Raw genomic sequence first — 18,301 nt, forward strand, 5'->3', positions numbered from 1 at the left:
TTCCTAGGTGGTGCAGTGGTTAAGAATCCGCCTGCCAATGCAGGCGACATGGGTTCAATCCCTGCTCCAGGAAGATCCCACATGCCATGGAGCAACCAAGCCCGTGCACCACCACTACTGAGCCTGTGCTTTAGAGCCCGTGAGCCACAACTATTGAGCCCATGTGCTGCAACTACTGAAACCCACACGGCCTAGAGCCCGTGCTCCACAACAAGAGAAGCCACGATAATGAGGAGCCCACGCACCACAATGAAGAGACGCCCCTACTCAGCGCAACCAAAGAAAGCCCGTGCACAGCAAAAAAAAACAGACCCAACACAGCCAATTAAATTAATTAATTAATTAAATTAAAAACTGATATAAATATAATTTTTTCCTTTAATGTGAAATCAAGGTTATGTTGGCTTCATAAGACATTCAAAATTGTCCTCTTTTTTTAGTCTCTGGAAGACTGTTTATCTGAGGATTAAACAAAATCAAACCACAGAAGATTAAACTATAGATGTGCTCAGCACATTTAATAAACAGGTGAACATGCTCTTTGACTCTCTAAGATGGGAACACGGCATGGCAGATTTCTAAAGCATAATTTACTATAGGATCCCTTCTTCAAGGAGAGCACCCGTTCTAAAAAATACACTTTGAGGGACCCTAGAAATATTAGGGTTAAAGTTAAGAATGATAGAAGCATGTCAGGCATCTCTATTTTTAACATTATTTCTGAAGTGCCAATACAATATAACAAAATAAGAAGCTTAATGACTCAAATGTCAAAAACAAGGAGGTAAGATTTTCATTTGGAGATTATGTGATTTCATCCTACAAAATGCAAAAGAAAAGGAATGTAACAGAACACTACCATAACATAGACTCTTCTGTAACATGCTACAAAGTAAAATTGAAAATTAAAAACAGCTCCTTTTCTGACCCTCAAATTTGCCACATTTTTAAAAGTAAAAATGCAAAAATAAATAAAATCTTGATTTCATAAGGACTGTGGCTAAAATAATTTCATGAAGTGATGTTTCTGGTCTTCATACCCATTTGGTGGACTTGATCGTATCATGGATTTAAATCTGCCGAATTCAACATTCCACTCTTTAATTTATTAAAAACCTCTCTTTTCTGGCTAAGAATAGGCACTTCTTAGACTTTTTCAGTTTCATCACCATCACTAGCAGTGGTTTATTTCTCCCAGAAGAGCCATTTTTCACAAATATACTAAGGTTTTATCACTACATCTGAGAGAGGAGAAAAGCAGGGGAAGATGAACCACAGACAAGGAAAATCCAACTCAGTTGCCTCCATGCTATCCTGACCAGCCCCACTTTTCAGGCTTAGTGTGTACCATTCAAATTCGTGCCACCACCAAGCTGCAGATTGCTCTGTGAGATGAACCTCTGAAGTTGGTTACAAAGAATACAAAGTGTGGTGTTAAATCCGTGAATGTCCAGGGTCTACCAAACTATAAATAAATACAGTAATAGCTATCACCCACCGTGAGCGTCAGGTTCATTGTTTTTATAGATCCCTACAACATCACTCTGGGTCACCTAGGATGAACTGCCTTTACCTAAAAATAGCCCACAGCACGTAGCTTATTGGCACCTATTAAAAAGTGTGTGTAACAACCCGAAATTTGTGAGAGACTGCATACTCTGATAATGCAAGATAAGTGCATTCAGCAATGAATAATGGATGGGCATCTTCAAAATAATATTGTGTGGCAGATCATGGATCATCTAACAGTAAATAATTCATCCACTTAGTGCCCTTACATCATCAGGGTGATGGGTTCCATTTAAGACATAAGCAAACATGGACACTAAGAGGTTAACTGGCCTTTTCAAGGCCTCTTGGGAAATTGTCGGTAGACAGAGAAAAAAGGATCAGAAACCCTTAGCTTTAAGCCACTTTCTTTGCTCCTTGGATTTTGTTTTTCTACAATTCAAAAAATTTCTTATTTCGTAAGAAGACTCTTGACCTACCATGAAATACCGAAATGTATCTGTAAGCATAAGCATATAGTGTAAGGAACACACAGACAGATGTACAAGAAATAAGAATGTAGACAATCATTTAGAGCCAGTCTAAGCAACTTGAAGTTACGTGTAATTTTTACATATGACGAGGATCCACCTTGGCCTTGGAAATCTTGACTGAGACCCAAAATACTATAGTGGTTCTCAAGTTCCAGGGGTTTTAAGACCCATCTGCCTGGGAATCTTCATTTTTTAACAGTTATCATCACATAATCCTAAGGCAATTATTCCATAAGCCAGATTTTAAGAGACTTTGCAGGACAGCATAGTGCTTATGAGTTCACGTCTTGGTTTCAGACAGACCTGAGTTTAAAATCTGGTTTGAAATTGGGTTCCCGTAGGAGCAGACCATGAATTGGATTTAGTGCTCATTTATTTTGGGGGCGGGGGCACTCCAAAGGGATGGGAATGAAGGCAAGAGAAGGCAAGAATTAGCCAAGCACTGTGAGCAGTTAGTTCTCAGGCCCACTGATGACCTCTGGATGACAATAATGTCTCAAAGCTGCCCCACCTAAAAGCAAGAAAGCTGAGGTATATGTCAACAATTCTTGATTGTCATTTATTGAAGCTGCTCACAGAGCTTCAACTCGCTGGTCCTTCCAGCCTGTCCTACATAGGAGTACCATATTCTGATGGCCAAAAATAGCTCTCAGTCAGAAGCTGAGAATTGATGTATGAACCTGCAGGTGTGTATGAGAACAGTGAGTATTGAAACGATATTAATCAGGCAGCAAAGGCATCAGCTCCAATTCACCCTCTGTTCTTCTTGGGTCCACTCATGTCCATGTTGAATTCATTTTGTCATGGCAGCAATGTTTCCAAGTTGTGACCAGACAAAATTTATTTGGGAAAAAAGACACAACAAAATGTAGTGGGGGAGGGGGGGAGGTTTCCTGGTGGTGCAGTGGTTAAGAATCTGGCTGCCAATGAAGGGCACATGGGTTCGAGCCCTGGTCCAGGAAGATCCCACATGCTGCAGAGCAACTAAGTCCGTGCACCACAACTACTGAGCCTGTACTCTAGAGCCCACGAGCCACAACTATTGAGCCCACATGCCACAACTACTGAAGCCCACACACCTAGAGACCATGCTCCACAACAAGAGAAGCCACCGTAATGAGAAGCCTGTGGTGCACTGCAATGAAGAGTAGCCCCTGCTCTCTGCAATGAGAGAAAGCCCGTGTGCAGCAACGAAGACTCAATGCAGCCAATAAATTAAAAAGAAAATAAATAAATAAATAAATAAAAATGTAGTGGGACCACCTCTAGTCCCTATTGCCTTAGCTGGTCTTCACATCATTATTATTTGTTTTATCATTTTCCTCTATCATGCTTTCTAGATTTCTCTCAGCTTTAGGTTGCCAGTGAGATGATCCAGAATCTCACTTCTGAGATTTCTAATCCCCCCATTTTAGACTGTTGCCAGGCTCAGTAACCAAAACTACATGGTTATCACTGGGCATTGATTACCCATTGATTACCAACAGGCATCCCCAGTGAATCCTCAGAGTTTCAGACAAACTTTTCCTCATTATATACCAGGAACAATATCTCCCATGACAGGCAAATACTTCAGTTATTACAGTAATTCCTTTTTTCACTTTATGGTCTACTAGCATGAGTAGCCCAAATGACTAGGTGGTAAGAATAACTTCAGGTTTACTGAAACCCTCACTCTGTCCCGGGGTGCAAGATTTCCATTCCAGGAATAGAAAATATAATCCAACAGAACTTGGTGTAGAGACAGAAAGCATACATTTCCCAAGTGGGTCACTGAAAGCATTGTAAGAATAGTTACTCCTACCTCAATCCTTTTGTTTCTAATCCCATGGTTTCTATCTAAAATGAATATAGACCGTATACTGGCCTTTTTTAAGTGGTCTTTACTACATTAGGGTAATTTCCTCATTCCTAGTTTGCTGAGTATTTTTATCATAAAAAGAGTGTTACGTTTTGTCAGTTTTCATGCATTAATTGAAATGATTGTGTGATGTTCCCCCTTCTTTCTGTTAATGTGGTGTACTACAATGCTTGGTTTTTCCATATTGAACCATCCTTGCATCCCAGGAATAAATCCTACTTAGTCATGATGTATGTCCTTTTTGCATGCCATTGAATTCTGCTTGCTAGTACTCTGTTGTAAATTTTTGCATCAATATTCAATAAGTATATTGGTCTGCAGGGTTTTTTTTTCCTTGTAGAGTTTTTCTCATAGTGTCTAATTTTGGTATAAGAATAGTGCTGGCCTCATAAAATGAGTTTGGAAGTGTTTTCTCCTCTTTAATTTTTTGGAAGAGTTTGAGAAGGATTGGTGTTAATTCTTGTTTAAACTTTTGGTAGAATTTGCCAGTGAAGCCATCTGGTCCTCAGCTTTTCTTTGTTGAGAAGTTTTAGAATACTGATTTGATCTTCTTACTAGTTATAGCTCTGTTTATATTTTTTATTTCTGCATGATTCAGTCTTGGTCGTTCAAGAGTGTGTTGTTTAATTTCCACATATGTGTGAATTTTGCAGTTTTGCTTTTGCTGTGGCTTTCTAGTACATTTCATTTTGTTCAGAAAAGGTATTTTGAATGATTTCAATTTTCCTGAATTTGTTAAGACTTTTTTGTATCCTAATATGTGATCTATCCCAGACAAAGTTCCATGTGCACTTGAGAAGAATACGTAATCTGCCGCTGATGAATGTAGTGTTCTGTTTATATCTGTTACATCCAATTGGTCTATAACGTTATTAAAATCTTGTTACCTTATTATCTTCTGTCTGGTTATTCAATCTGTTATTGAAAGTGGGGTACTGAAATCCCTCACTATTATTGTTGCTATTTCTTCCTTCATTTCTGTCAGTGTTTGCTTCATATATTTGGATGCTCTGCTGTTAGCTGTAAATACATTTATAATTGTTATGTATTCCTGATGAATTAACCCTTTTATAATGTCCTTCTTTGACTCTTATGATAATTTTGGACTTAAAGTCTATTTTTTCTGATATAAATATGGGCACCTCTTCTCTTTTTGGGTTATTTGCATGGAATATCTTTTCCCCTTCTTTCACTTTCAGCCTATGTGTGTCCTTAGATCTAATGTGGGTCTGTTGTAGATAGTATATAGTTGTTTCTAGTTTTTAAAAATATATTCAGCCACTCTGTATCTTTTTTTACAATTTTCATTTGGGTATAGTTGATTTACAATGTTGTGTTAGTTTCAGGTGTACAGCAAAATGAATCTGTTATACATATACATATATCCACTCTTTTTTATGTTCTTTTCCATATAGGCCATTACAGAGTATTGAGTAGAGTTTACTGTGCTATACAGTAGGTCCTTATTAGTTATCTATTTTATATAGAGTGTGTATGTGTCAATCCCAATCTTCTGATTTATCCCTCCCCCCTCCACTTACCCCCCACCCTGGTAACCATAAGTTTATTTTCTACAGCTGTAACTCTATTTCTGTTCTGTAGATAAGTTCATTTGTGGCCCTTTCTTAGATTCCACATATAAGTGATATCATATCATATTTATCTTTCTCTGTCTGACTTACTTCACTCAGTATGACAATCTCTAGGTCCATCCATGTTTCTGCAAATGGCATTATTTCATCCCTTTACATGGCTGAGTGATATTCCATTATATATATGTACCACATCTTCTTTATCCATTCATCTGTTGATGGACATTTAGGTTGCTTTCATGTTGAGACTATTGTAAATAGTGCTGCAATGAACACTGGGGTGCTTGAATCTTTTTGAATTATGGTTTTCTCCAGATATACGCACAGGAGTGGGATTTCTGGATCATAAGGTAGCTCTATTTTTAGTTTTTTAAGGAATCTCCACACTGTTTTCCACAACAGCTACTCTGTATCTTTTGATTGAGGAGTTAATCCATTTACATTTATAGTAATTCCTGATAGAGAAGACTTACTATCCTACGAGCATTTGTTAATTGTCTTCTATATGTCTTAGTTATTTTTCCCTCTTTTCTCTCTTGCAGCCTTTGTGTTTTGTTGATTTTTTTTCAGCTACTTGCTTTGATTCCTTTCTCATTTTCTCCTGCGTATCTTCTATAGGTATTTTCTTTGTGGTTACCATGGGGATTGTATAACACTTCTTATATTTATAACAATCTATTTTAAAATGATAACAATTTAAATCACATACAAAAACTTTGCTCTTTTAATCTCCCCATACATTATGTTATTGATGTCACAAATTACATCTATGGACATATTTTGTAGTTATAGTTATTTTTATGCTTTTATCTTTTAAAGTTTATTCCAGAATTAAAAGTGATTTATGCATCACTATTATAGTATTACAGGATTCTGTATTTGTCTATATATTTATGTTTACCAGAGAGCTTTTATTTTATAGGCTTTTATGTTCTTAGCATCCATTCACTTCAACCTGAAAGACTCCCTTTAGCATCTGGCAAGGCAGGTCTACTTATGATGAACTTCCTCAGCTTTTTTTTTTTGGTCTGGGAAGTTCTTTATTTTTCCTTTATTTTTGAAGGACAATTTTGTTGTATATAGAATTCTTGCTTGGTAGTTTTTTTTTCTCTCAGTGCTTTGAATATATCATCCCCTTCCTGTCTTGCCTGTGAAGTTTCTGCTAAGATTTACATTGATAATCTTATAGGAGCTCTCCTGTCTGTGATGAATCACTTTTCTCTCACTGCTTTCTAGATTCTGTCTTTGACTTTTGACAGTTTGATTAAAATATGCCTTGTATAGTCATTGTGTGTAGCATTTTGCTAGCACATAAAAAGTTTTCAGCAACTCTGCTGAATGAATGAACAAGTGAATAGAAATGAGTTAACAGATCGATGGACTTAATTACAAACAGGAAAACATCTAAATAAGAGCTGTAAGACATATATGACAAAAGTTTTTCCTTTCATAATTTTTGCTAGGATATTGTTAATACACATAGTTGAAATATGTAATACTAATTGGCATGTGTTATCTGATATATGATTGTGATATATCCCTTTCTTTCAAATACAGAATTCTCCTCATACTACTAGCTTTTTTTTTTTTTCTTTGGCTGCACTGGGTCTTTGTTGCTGCACATGGGCGTTCTCTAGTTGTGGCAAGCAGGGGCTACTCTTCATTGTGGTCCATGGGCTTCTCATTGCAGTGGTTTCTCTTGTCGCAGAGCACAGGCTCTAGGCATGAGAGCTTCAGTAGTTGCAGCATGTGGGCTTCAGCAGTTGCGATGCATGGGCTCAGCAGTTGTGGCTTGCAGGCTCTAGAGCACAGTCTCAGTAGCTGTGGCACATGGGCTTAGTTGTTCCGCAGCATGTGGGATTGTCCCGGACCAGGAATCAAACCCATGTTCCCTGTATTGGCAGACAGATTCTTTTTTTTTTTAAAACGTTCTTTTTTTTTTTTTTAATTTATTTATTTATTTATTTTATTGACTGTGTTGGGTCTTTTTTGCTGTGCGTGGGCTTTCTTTAGTTGCAGTGAGCGTGGGCTACTCTTCATCATGGTGCGCAGGCTCCTCATTGCCGTGGCTTCTCTTGTTGCGGAGCTCGGGCTCTAGGCTCATGGGCTTCAGTAGTTGCAGCACATGGGCTCAATAGTTGTGGCTCATGGGCTCTAAAGCGCAGGCTCTATAGTTATGGCACACAGGCTTAGTTGCTCTGCGGCATGTGGGATCTTCCTGGAGCAGGGATCGAACCCATGTGCCATGCATTGGCAGGCGGATTCTTAACCACTGCACCATCAGGGAAGTCCCACTACTTGCCTTTAACATGTGAATTGTCATGGGTTTTCTACACATAGTAAAAACTATCAGGTAAGCTATAGAAACATGAAGCTCCATCCCAGTGATGGTCTGACTGTGTTTAATGTAAATGTATTTCTAACACCTGGTGGTACTGGTGGTCTCTGTAACTCTGCAGTGTGAGACTGGTGGGTAATCAACCTTTCAGTTCATGTTGAGTTTGCCTACATTCCAGGCATCCACTGAGTATAAGTCAAATGTCCCCTAAACAACCCACTCTGAAAATACACTTAACTGTGGTTTTATCATTTCTTAAAAGCTGAGTAGAATTTGCTTTATAATTAGCAAAAGTTTCCACAGAAATTTGAAGATGAAAAATGTTCAGAGTTAAACATGGTTACTATGCCAAGGATTTGCTTGAAGAGGAGTTCTCTGGGGAAGAAAAGAAACTGAGAAATTTAAATACATTTGGAACTTTGGTCTCTAGTTTCTTAATATGTGAGAGGTCTGTGGAAAGACCTTACTCTTTCCAGCTCCATGGATAATTACTGAGTTCTGCTTAAAAGAGCATTAATTTGATTTGTTGTTGGAGTGAATTTACTCTAAAAATTTAACTTATTCAATTGTAGATCCCTAAATCATGAGTAGTCTAATTTCATTTTTATAGTTTTTCCTTTAGATCTTCTTAGAGATGAGGAAAACACATATAGAAATTTTTGAAAATGTTTTTAAAAACCAAAGGAGAGGTAGAAATCTGTTTCAGGCAAATGGAGTCCTAAGGTTATTTGACCTGTTAAAAGAATGAATGCAGGTTTTGATGGCCTAAAATTTTCTTTCAAAATTTTTAACAGAAGTTACATAACCATTTGCACCCCCAACCCATGAACCATTAATCTTCCACAGAATTTTTTATCTTTCTTTAGCTGTTATTACAGTGCACATGCCATAATTATTTGTTTCCCATCTTTATACTCATATACCCTGGAGTACAGGACAGTGAAAAACTATTCACATTCATTGTTTATTCAAAAATTGGTAGGGAGGGGGGACTTTCTTTGTTCCAAACACATTTTCAAACCATTGAGGCTATTTTTTAATCATATGATCTCTACCCTCAAGAAATTTATAAGTTTGTTTATATCCTGATTGGAAAAGCATGTTGGTTAAATGATAAATCAAAAGCTGAGTGTGGGTAGGTATTGAGTGGTGGCATAGGAAATAAAGTAGGCATGTGTTCTTTATGAATTTAAAGGAAAGACCAATTTTGAGGGCCAAATGAGTGAAGAAAAACATCAGAGAGGAGGTGAGAGGATGGGAGACTGCTAACTGAATCTTAGACTACGAGTCAGACTTGGTTAGAAAGGGAAGAGAGGATATTTCCTGGAGGACAAACAGACAGATGAGGCATCACCATGGAAGTGGATGCACTGGGAAGGTAGCCTACCTGCATGGGACACATAGGACTAGAGAAGACAGGGAAAAACACATTATCCTTATTTCTGAATGACTTACTTTGGTCCCTGTAAATGTTTAACTTCATACCTTCCATTTCATGTTTCTATTTTTTAAGTCATGGCGAGCACTGTTCATGGTCATCAAGGCAAGAGGACAAAATTACCCAAGGAAGTGTCACTCCTGCCACCATGCTGACCAGCAGGATTAGATATACTGACTCCTTGTGATTGGTGTGCTTAGTAACTGAAGTCTTTCCTAAGTGAGCAAATTTAATGAAAATATGGAGTGAACCTCCCTTTATCCTCCCTATAGGGAGAGATTTTAAATAATTGTGTCCAAGGTCGATTTACTGAAAGTTTTAGAAAATATTCTGGGATCTCAATTTTAAGGCTTGGTAGACATATTTTCTGAGGATTTCATGTACTTGTGGTACTTGGAGGTCCAACTCTCCTAGTCTGATTTCAAAAAATAGCTTCTAAAGCATATAAAAAGATTTCCACCGTCAAGGTTTGGAAACAGAATTTTTGGTAATATGCAATACAGTGTTATGATTCCATTTACGTGAAAAGGAGACAGTTAATGGTGCGTTGGCATTCTCCTCAACTCTATAGCATCACTTGGATATACAGCATCACAAATAAGCAGGAAGTACATGAATTACGTGGCTATGACATCATTGTTTGGCCTAATTTATTCAATACCCATTGAAGAGCATCACCCCTAAGCCAGGCAGACTGCTGGGCGCTAAAGACACAAAAGTGATCAAGACAATTGCGGTCTCTGTCCTCACCTGCTCAATAACATGAGAAAGACACAAGTGAAACTTCACTAATCAGTGCCTCCTATTTAGGGACAGACAAAAAATCATGTTTGGCTTATCCCCCAAACCCTGGGAAATGGCCAAATCAGAGGTAAATCGCTAATGCTCAACAGTAAACCAAGGTTCTCATTTTAAAGCACGGACAATGCCCCACAGGTTGAAGATAAAAAGCATTTTGTTGGTAATTTCATTGACTAGGTTTTATGGTTGTGGCTTACATTTTTAAATCTTCTACTATATATCAGAAAGCTTTGCTTATTTTTTTAATGAACTTAAGACATCAACCCTTTCTTGGCAGAGTTGTAACAAATCACCAAAGACATCAAGAAGAGGAAGAAGGGCAAGCTGAGCAGAAGGATGACACGAGTGATGGTTTGGTTTGGCTCTGCTGTCACTGCAGAGTTTCCAGCTTTTGATCAGTCACAATTGCCAGGGAAAAAGACAGGAAGTAGAACTAGATGAGAACAAGAAAGGAAAAGGAGACCCGAGCTGACACAGATGAAGAAAGTAAACATCTAGAGCTTCACAAATAAGAATGAAGGAAAGGGACGTCCTAGGTGGCGCAGTGGTTAAGAATCTGTCTGCCAATTCAGGGGACACGGGTTCAAGCCCTGGCCCGGGAAGATCCCACATGCCACGGAGCAACTAAGCCCATGTGCCACAACTATTAAGCCTGCACTCTAAAGCCCGTGAGCCACAATTATTGAGCCTGTGTGCTGCAACTACTGAAGCCAGAGCGCCTACAGCCTGAGCTCTGCAGCAAGAGAAGCCACCGCAATGAGAAGCTCACGCACCATGATGAAGAGGATCCCCCACTTGCTGCAACTAGAGACAGCCTGCACACAGCAATGAAGACCCAACACAGCCAATTAATTAATTAATTAATTATTTTTAAAAAAGCATGAAGGAAACTTTCTGAGGAAAAGCCCCATGTTATGCCGAAGAAGGAGGATTAGTAGGTTTAAAACGATGAGTGATTTCAGGGTGATGATCAAAGATTACTAGATAAAATGAAATATAACTTATGAACCTAACTTCATAAGACCTCTACAATGGCAAGAAAGATTTCTTTCATTTTGGAAAAGGTAAATACTAACAAATTCTTTCAGTGCAAAGCCTTACTATCACTACTCATCCAGTTCTCCTGGGCTGAGGAGGACCCTGTCTTAGAAACAGACGATGGCTAAAGCATCTGGCTATCAGATACCTTTCTGCCTCATCTTTGCTTTTACATTAACCTCAACAGACTAGGGATGCAAAGATGGCAAATGGGGACAGTGCCATCAGTGGGACGGTTACCCAGAGCAGGACTGTGAAACTCAGGAAGGCGCCCTGTTCTTTGCTTTGAAGCCCGTTGAGCCAAGGCAGGCCATGGAGCCCAGCAGCTATTTGGGAGTTCATCCCCTCCACTTACAATGGGTTTAGACCCTTCCTCTCACTCTTCCTTTTCTGGGGGGTGGGACACTCGGGGATGGCATTACATGCTTAATCATTACCATCTATTTCTATTTCTTTTTTGCTGTTCATATCACAACCAGAACTAACTGCGTAACTTGCAGGGTCCAGTGCAAAATGAAAAATCTGAGTCCTGTTGTTCAAAAAGCAGGAAAAAATTGCTGATAAGATACTACATTGTTTTCTCTTTCTTCTGTGTTCTCCCTCTTGGTGTGTCGTGGAGCTTTTAATTTGCTTTTCATGTTCTAAGTAAAACATAATTAAAACTTTAACTTATGAACATGGATATTACCATTCATCTTTAGACTGCACAATACCAATTTTGAATGCAATCGTAAGAGCATTTAACTTGCACGAGAACTCACCAGATTTACACAATGTGTACTTTGTAGTTTGTACACATGTATGTACTTTGTTGTTACCAGAACAGTGAAAATGCTTCATAGAATTAACTCAAATTTTTAAATATCACTTTTTCTGTGCCCACACCATGCAGCTTGCAGGATCTTTGTTCCCCAACCAGGGACTGAACCCAGGACCTCAGCAGTGAAAGCGCAGAGTCCTAACCACTGGACCACCAAGGAATTCCCTAAATTTCACCTCTTGATTCACACACTCTCTACATTTGGTTTACTGAGAGTAAGAAAAGGTGAAGGAATGCTACTGTTCCTTCTATGTCATCATTTTCAGCATAAGTTGTTGGCTGACTCAAAGTAGTAACACAAATAAGAATGGATATAAGAAGGTTCTTTGGTTGTCAGTGTTTCTTAGATGGCATTGCCTTCTTTCTGAGTTCAAAGCAAACTCTGGTTGTAATGGAAAATGTTGCTTCTTGGGGCTGTCAGCATCCTTGCTTACTCAGTCACAGACTTAAGAGGATGACCTTGCACTCACTGTGAGTATCATTGACCTTCCATACATTGTGGGTCCCCTGGAATTGTGTGCTCACAGTGAACAGCATATATGAGTGGGGAGACAAACAATAGTGTTGTGTATCTCTTCTTCTCATGCTCTTACTTCATTGTCCCAACAAACTTTACTTACAAAACCCAAGCTCAAATATAAAATTACTAAGAATTTCAAGAAAGCTACAATAGAGCATTGCACCCAGCATGGGGCCCTTCTGAACAAGGGGCCCTGTGAGACTGCAGAGGTTGCCTGCCCGTGATGCTGTGCCTGACCATACCTTACACAGGGTAGTTGTCAAGTGTGGTTACAGAATCAAGTTTAATGTTGCGGGGGGGCATACAAAACTTTCCCTAAAACCTAACCCATCGTGTTCCTAAAAACCATCCCATTGCTAAAGAACATCTTTTAGCAAATTAGAAAATTCTTTAGATTCTTTTATGTGCCTTTTTTAAAGTAACTGCTCTGATTTCAATTCATATGGCATGAAAGTAATAGTTCAGTTCATTTTGTTTGTTTATAGATATTTTGTTTCTATGAGTTCTACCAAACTTTTGGGCTGCAGCCAGATAAAAGCTATACTTGGGCTGACTCCCAGTTCTAAAGATTGTGGACCCAAGCCCAAATTTCAAGGTCAAGGACTAGGGACTGTTTGGCTGCTTGGAACTATTAGAATTGAAAGAGGGCCCCAGTGACCTCAACATTGAAGAGAGAAATTTTTAAGTCCATTGACTTGCAGCACCTCATTTCCTATTATTTTGCACTTTCATGAGGGGAATTCGTTAGATTTTTAGGATAAAAAAAAATCCATTGCATGTAAAAACTGATCTTTTAAAATCTCTGATTAAATATGAAGGAGATAAAGCCAGGAAGTCAAGGGTAAAGGGAAGATTAAATGATCTAGATCTGCTAAAGGAAGTCTGGCCATAGAACTAGGCATCTAGAGAAAATAGTAGATCATCATGAACTTTTATGTTTTGCAAACGACTGCAGAATTAATGCCAGTTCTATGACTATGAAAGTTATACTGTCTTGTGTTTCATTAGTGTTTCTCACAGCAGTAATACCTCTTGAGTTATATAGTCAGCTTCTCTCATTTGGCCTAAGATTTTTAGAAAAATGACCATACTATTCCCAGTATCTCTAACAGACAAGAGGAAAATATGGCTCATTGATATGAAGGGTGAGACTAAAAATTCAGGTGGATAAGAATGATTACCCATGGGACTTCCCGGGTTGCACAGTGGTTAAGAATCATCCACCTGCCAATGCAGGGGACACGGGCTTGAGCCCCAGGCTGGGAAGAACCCACATGCAGAGGAGCAACTAAGCCCGTGAGCCACAACTACTGAGCCCATGTGCCACAACTACTGAAGCCCGTGCACCTAGAGTCCATGCTCTGAAACAAGAGAAGCCACCCCAATGAGAAGCCCACACACCATGATGAAGAGGAGCCCCCACTCGCTGCAACTAGAGAAAGCCTGCACACAGCAACGAAGACCCAATGTAGCCAATAAATAAAATAAATAAAAACAAATGAAAAAAAAAAAGATTACCCAGAAGGCACAGAATGTGGGCAATGATAAACTCAAAAGTAAATCCTGAGTTTCCTGCCCACCAAACCTATGCTCTCCGTCCGAATATATTTTGGTCTGTACTTTAGGTGATTTTCTCTGTGGTGGTAAATGGATTTTTTACAAGGTCTGTGGAGTTTCTGCACGCTGTTACATATGTTTTAGTAATGCTGATGTTACGTTTTGCATGTGTTTTATTTTATTCCCCTAGTAGTCTTAAAAGTAGGACAAGAACTATTTAAAGGGGGAAAGAGATTATTATTTCAGTTTAAGAGTCCCAACAGAATGGCGAAAACTTGGAAAGTGCAAAGCGTTCTAGATTCCTATTAAGTGTGACTCAAGAGCCACCCTCGGTTTTACACTATCTCTATCTACGATTTTACTTCTTCCTAGCATTTTTTTCAGACTTGCACAGCAGCTAATCCTCATAAAGGAAAAGCCCCACGTGAAATTTAAACTCCAACACTTTGGCTACAATTCCTATAGGAAAACATCTTCCCCCTCTCCACGACTCTACCAAACTGACTACATGGAATAGAGTCAAAGTTCTCCCTTCAATATTCACCTTTGGATAGAACCCAAGCGTTAACTAAGAAATCTATAGAAAATCACATGTCATCAGACATAGATTATCTAGAATATGCTTTTGTGGTCTTTAGAAGCAACACTTAATGGAAAGAAACATATTATGGAAGCAGGCGGAATCCTAACAAAAACACGTAGAAATTTAGTTACTTGCCTAATTCTAGTAAATATCAAGGTAGGCACAGTGTGTACATCTATTCTACGAACAGGACTAGATTTTACGTTTCATTTTATGCAAAAATGGGTCAGAGAGTCAAACACTCCTCAGATTTTTCCTCCCAAATAGAAATAAAAAAACAGAACTGTATGTATTTTATTTTCTTCCCAAATAAAAACAAAAAAGAAGAATCTTATTTTCTCCCTGAATAAGAAAGAAAGTCAATATTTTCTCCCTAAATTCTGAGAAGAGAAAGACAAAAGCTTATGGATAAAAGGCCTACAGAACCCCTTTTTTGGTCTAAGTCATCAGACCCTGAAATGTTCAAGTGTGAAAAATGTCACGATCAGTGGATTTCACTTTTTTTTTTACTTAAAGCCCTAGGGTATCTCCAAGTCCATATGGTAGGACAAAGGAAAAGCCATGGTATGGAGCTGCTAGCTCACTACTCCCATTTCAGCTGCCTAAGTTTTCCTTTTTAACAGTGGCATCTGGGAATCTGTAAAAAATTATGATAGAAGAAAGAATTCTGCTGCTAACAAAACTGAAAATTGTTGATAAAATAAATGCCCTTTTTTTTAGATAAATAAATTGAGACCAAGAGAGGCGAAAATGACTTTTCATTATCATTTTGCTACTCAACATATCACTACAGATAAGTCTAGAAGCCTCAGTGACCCACCAGTAATAGTATTCATTCACATAAACTCGTGATGTCTGGAAAGCTATTGTCCAATTTCGTGCACTACTTCCTTCCTAATGTTCCATTTGTTTATTTCTCCTCTGGTTGTTACAGCAGACTGTTCGTTGTCCACCCAGTGTCAAGTATCCCCTCTTCTTTAATAACAGAACCCTAATTTTATTCCAGAACATAATATGCCCACTTCGAGCACTACGTTTCAGAGCCTCTTTTGCTCTTAGGGGTGACTCTGCTGCTGAGCTCTGGTCAGTGAGATGAAGGCAGAATTACCGTGTGGAACAGCTGAGAAGTCTCTTTAAAGAGAGTCAGCTCCGCTGAGAGGTGGGCCTTTTTTCCCTGCCCCTTCTCTTCCTTTGGGAGATTTTGGGTACGGAGTCAATGGCTGAAGGCTGTAGTGGCAGGAAAGACACAAAAGGTACTTTAATTTCAGATGATTTCCCAAGGCCTCCGTACCAGCACTCTTTTACTTAGGAAAATAAATCTCTGCATGTTGAAGCTACTTTTGATCTCCACACATACCATATGCCTTATCGCTGCTTGTGTTTTCCAAAAAACAACTGGTCTTTTTCTTTACACTCATTATAAATACAAATGACTTCTCTATTTCATTCCTTCAGTCTCAGGCCGTGCAAGATAACCGAGTAATATTTTCACAAATGACTGACAATTAATATTTCCCCTTCCATATAGTATTTATCAAGGACACTCAGCACTTTGATGTATAACCAGTCTATTTAGTAGTGTTCAGAATTTTGAACAGAATGTAACTAACTAGACAGACATTTTTACAATGGGCGGGGGATGTTTATTTTCCCCTCGGACTTCACCTTGTAGACAGCCATCTGCTAAAAAGTTCTTGGTTTGAAAGCACAGGTTCTAGGAAAACTCAGTTGCTTCCCTCTGAAATTGTTAGGAACTTTGAAAGTCTACCAAGTGTTCAAAGCGGTTAAATGAAAATGACTTCCTTTAGTGTTTTTAGCGCCTGTCTAAATTTTGAGAATAACTTGTGCTTTCAAAACTTGAAATATACATACAGAAACTCTTAAAGCCACTGGATCTATAGATAAATATATTGTGAAACAAAGATACTCCTGATTTCAGAATCCTTGAGACACTGAATGTTCGCGCTCACCATCCTTTGGGGAGTGGGTGGGGCCACCTCGTTGCTTCTCCTTCGTGTTAGTGGGCAGAACAAAACTAAGACCTCAGTGTTCTGCTGACTTCACTCTCCTTTCCCTCAGGACAGAGCACCTGCTTTTAAGGGTACGAAAGACACATTGGGCATGTGCCAATAAGAAATGAAGGAAAAGGAAAAACTAGAGTAAACTCTACATCCCACACTGGCTTTTGACCTTTACGAACCTTTGATTGCAATGACCTCTGTTGCCTCACATCATTCTGGGGGCTTATTCGCTCAATATAGGAAGGAAGGGAAGGAATGTGCTCAGCTACGAGCAGTTTGTCCTTTCTGAGTCTAATTTCTCAGTGAGACTACCATCTTATGAAAGAAACAGCTGATCCCTGCAAAGGGAAAAATGACTTCCAGTTACTATTTTGAAGGTCACAATTTCTGGCCATTAGTTGGTGTCTAAGTAGCCCAGACACAGTAAGTTTTACCATAACTGTGCTTGTAGAACACATAATGTAGAGGTAGAGATAGATATAGATATTAAAATATTTGCATAATTTATTATAATGCACATATATATAACCATATATAATTTTGCGTAAATGCAGACATAGATATAGATATTATAATATTTAATATTTGTTTTCCTTTTCTTATTCTAAGCCCCTTCAGGAGAGAGAACTGATGAACTTTTTCTTTGTATTCCTGCGACACAGCACAGTGCCTGGCACCTACTTACAGCAAATTTCCATCATTAACATGGTGATTTTTAATCCCTTGGTAGGTGTTGACATACATTTTAGCAGTTTTGTGTAGAGCTGAGTTTTTGCTGATTTACGCTGCGTGTTGAATTTATGTCAGGAGGGCTTCCCTGGTGGTGCAGTGGTTAAGAATCCGCCTGCCAATGCAGGGGATGCAGGTTCGATCCCTGGTCTGGGAAGATCCCACGTGCCGCGGAGCAACTAAGCCCGCGCCACAACTATTGAGCCTGCATTCTAGAGCCCGCGAGCCACAGCTACTGAGCCCATGTGCCGCAACTACTGAAGCCCACCTGCCTAGAGCCTGTGCTCCGCAACAAGAGAAGCCACTGCAATGAGAAGCCCACACGCAACGAAGAGTAGCCCCCACTCACAACTAGAGAAAGCCCGCACGTAGTAACCAAGACCCAACACAGCCAAACAAACAAACAAAAAGAAAACCAAAACCAAAAACAATTTATGTCAGGAAACCAAGAAACACAATCCATTCATCCAAAAACCAGCAATATCTACCGTGTCACAGGTGTGAAAGATTAAGACTCCACCCTTCAATGTTCTTACAGGTTTGTAAAATCTGTGCAGCATTTTCCACATGCACAGAACTCTGGAGGTTCTAAGGACAGCCTGCAGAGCCACTAAGCTGTCTCGTGAGGGGAAGGGCAACGGGGCCAACCTGCCTGGACCAGCGGGCTCCTGTTGGAGCCAGAGCAAGAAATAAAATGGAATCGAGGAAGGGGTTCCATTTGATGAAGGGCCGTAACTGTCTCCAGGAGCAGTCTCAACCTGTTCTGCTCGGCAACTGGGAACCATGGAAGATTTTAAAACATGGAAGTGACAGAATGAAAGTGGTGCTTCAGGAAGGTTAACCTAGCAATGCGGTACTGGATTGATTAGCAACAGAAAGTCACTGTGGGCAGAGACCAGTTTGTGGATGATTTCTGGTGTCAGAAGCTGTGGTGAATTTGGAGTTGGAAAAAAAATACAAA

The sequence above is a fragment of the Hippopotamus amphibius genome, chromosome 10, assembly GCF_030028045.1.
Source record: "Hippopotamus amphibius kiboko isolate mHipAmp2 chromosome 10, mHipAmp2.hap2, whole genome shotgun sequence".
Taxonomy (NCBI): Eukaryota; Metazoa; Chordata; class Mammalia; order Artiodactyla; family Hippopotamidae; genus Hippopotamus; species Hippopotamus amphibius.